At 60.6% G+C, this 3,023-nt stretch overlaps 1 pseudogene; it reads right to left on the bottom strand.

Moving 5' to 3' along the window:
* Positions 1–2,661: 2,661 nt before the first annotated feature.
* On the bottom strand, positions 2,662–3,019 carry LOC145340744 (alpha-1-syntrophin pseudogene; annotated as a pseudogene).
* Between the last annotated feature and the right edge of the window lie 4 nt (positions 3,020–3,023).

Raw genomic sequence — 3,023 nt, 5'->3', positions numbered from 1 at the left:
CCTTCCGCCCCTCCTCCATTTCTCTCCTCGTCCTTTAAGGCACTCAAGTGGCTGGCTGTTGTACTTTAATAATGCTCCTGCGAAAGACCTCAGTTAAAAGGTGCCACATAAATGCAATAACTTGTTGCTGACTGATCACAGCGAGAAATCGCGACCACAAACTTAGAGTCGACAAGAGAGCCAGGCAGGTGGTGAGGAATAGCCCCAGGCGGTGGAAAAGCTGTGGGAATCATGGATCCAAAAGGATCCTGTTTTTCCCAAGCCACACAACATTCTTACAGCAGATTCTCAAGTTACTCTCAGACGGTTGGAGGGCAATTTAATCTGTGATTGGTTGGAGATGGCTTGTCGCTGACTTGTACCAAAGTGCAGGAGCACAGAACTGGAGAAAGCTCAGTTAACTGTAACCTACCAGGATTACAACCAGTTTATCTTTCAGGAACACTCAGGACAAGGTTCTGGGATAAACGCTGCCAACAAGCACAACCTGATTTTTCTCCACAACTGAGCCAGTGACTATTAATCAGTTCCCTATTTTCTAAAACTGACACAGTGTTTTGCAGCAATTTTTAGATCCCACATGTTCACGAAGGAATCCTGGTTAAGAGGAGTGGCCGAGGAAAGGAGCACATACAAAAATAGCAAGAAAGGCGAGATAATCTCAATGATGGACATTCGCTGGAACCTTGACCACAGTGTGATTCCAGAGGGAGAGGGGAGAGTCCTTGATACCCCACTTTAACCATGCCGGGGGGGCGGGGGGTATAATTAGGCAGCTGGGGATGGAGGTGGAGGGGAGGTGGTTGGCATTTGGGTTGGGGGTAATGGTGGAAGATACTGAAAAGTGGGGTGGGTGGGGAGCGTTCAGGATAGACTGGGGTTGGTGGTGATGTGAGGGGAACTTGGGGGGGGGGCAGAGAAAGAGAGACTTGGGTGATTAGGACAGACAATCTGCGGGAAAAGGTGCGAAATCAAAGAGGTTTTTGTGGGGGGGGAATCTGGTGAGATCTAGGGGCCAAAGGGGACAATTTGAGGGCAAAGGTCTGGGGAGATGGGGGGAATCTGAGATGTTTGGGGGGGGGGGAGGTGAAAGAAAGAATGGGGGTGGGGGATGGTTTGGGAGAATGAGAGGAATTTGAGGGGTGTATGTCTGGGAGGTGTATTTGGGGCGGGTGTTGTCTGGGGTTGGGGTAAGGGGGGGGTTGCTGGGAATGGGGGTCTCTGGGGAATGTCTCTGGAGATCTCAAGGGGGTGGGGTCTCTGAGAAAAGGGGGTGGTTGTCTCAGGGTAGGGGGGGTCATCTCTGGGGGCGGTCAGTCAGATCTGGGGGGGGGGGGTCGGTTGATCAGATCTGAGGGGGGGGTGGTCGTCTCTGGGGGCAGTCAATCGGATCTCAGGGGTGGGTTGGTCAGATCTCGGGTGGGGGGGTCGGTCAGATCTCGGGGGGGGTCGGTCAGATCTCGGGGGGGGGTCGGTCAGATCTCGGGGGGGGGGGGGTCGGTCAGATCTGGGCGGGGGGGGGGGGGTCGGTCAGATCTCAGGAGGATCGTCCGTCAGATCTCGGGGGGATCCCAGGAGGGGCAGGATCCTGGGGGAGAGAGGATGGGGGAGAGGATCTCGGGGGTGGGGGGGTTGAAGGATCTCCAGGAGGGGGCGTCTCGGGGGGTGTTCTTTGGGGAGATGGGTGCCTCTGGGGGGTGGAGGGGGTGTCTTGTGTGTGTGGGAGGGGTCTCTGGGGAGGAGAATGTCTCATGTGGGTGGGGGGGGTCTCTGGTGCCTCATGTGGGTGGGTGGGGGGGTGTCTGGTGTCTCATGTGGGTGGGTGGGTGGGGGGGGTCTCTGGTGTCTCATGTGGGTGGGTGGGTGGGGGGGTCTCTGGTGTCTCATGTGGTGGGGGGGGTCCCTGGTGTCTCATGTGGGTGGGTGGGGGGTCTCTGGTGTCTCATGTGGTGGGGGGGGGTCTCTGGTGTCTCATGTGGTTGGGGGGGGTCTCTGGGGGGGAGGATGTCTCATGTGGGTGGGTGGGGGGGGTCTCTGGTGTCTCATGTGGGTGGGTGGGGGGGGTCTCTGGTGTCTCATGTGGGTGGGTGGGGGGGGTCTCTGGTGTCTCATGTGGGTGGGTGGGGGGGGTCTCTGGTGTCTCATGTGGGTGGGTGGGGGGGGTCTCTGGTGTCTCATGTGGTTGGGTGGGGGGGGGTCTCTGGTGTCTCATGTGGTTGGGTGGGGGGGGGTCTCTGGTGTCTCATGTGGGTGGGTGGGGGGGGTCTCTGGTGTCTCATGTGGGTGGGTGGGGGGTGCCTCTGGTGTCTCATGTGGGTGGGTGGGGGGGGGTCTCTGGTGTTTCATGTGGGGGGGGGGGTCTCTGGTGTCTCATGTGGGGGGGGGGTCTCTGGGGAGGAGGATGTCTCATGTGGTGGCGGGTGGCGGGGGGTCTCTGGTGTCTCATGTGGGGGGGTGGGGGGGGGGGGTCTCTGGTGTCTCATGTGGGTGGGTGGGGGGTGCCTCTGGTGTCTCATGTGGGTGGGTGGGGGGGGGTCTCTGGTGTTTCATGTGGGGGGGGGGTCTCTGGTGTCTCATGTGGGGGGGTGGGGGGGGGGGTCTCTGGTGTCTCATGTGGGTGGGTGGGGGGGGGGGGGGGGGGGGGTCTCTGGTGTCTCCTACCTTCCAGCAGCACCTCTCTGCCGGTCTTTTTGAGCGCCTGCACCGCCTGGTCGTGTGAAGCGTCCCTGAGGTCGGTCCCATTGACGGACAGGATGGCGTCTCCCACAAAGAGCTCCCCGCTCTGATCGGCCGCCAGTCCCCCGAAGATCTTGGAGATGAGGATGGGCATGTGGTTCTCCCGGCCGCCCTTGATGCTGATGCCCAGGCCGCCCGCCTCCTGCTTCACGATGCGGACGGTCCGCTTGCGGCCGGAGCCGGGCTCCGAGTCCCCGGGAGCGGGGGGCGGCGGCTCGGCTTCCCCGTTACTCAGGCCGTGTCCGCCGGGCGCTCCGGCCGGGCTGAGCCGCAGACAATCCTCCGAC

The sequence above is a fragment of the Carcharhinus amblyrhynchos genome, unplaced genomic scaffold (genome assembly GCF_965287045.1).
Source record: "Carcharhinus amblyrhynchos unplaced genomic scaffold, sCarAmb.v2.hapA chromosome_1373, whole genome shotgun sequence".
Lineage (NCBI taxonomy): Eukaryota > Metazoa > Chordata > Chondrichthyes > Carcharhiniformes > Carcharhinidae > Carcharhinus > Carcharhinus amblyrhynchos.
Note: the sequence above shows the minus strand (reverse complement) of the source record. Positions and strands in the feature narration are given on the sequence as shown.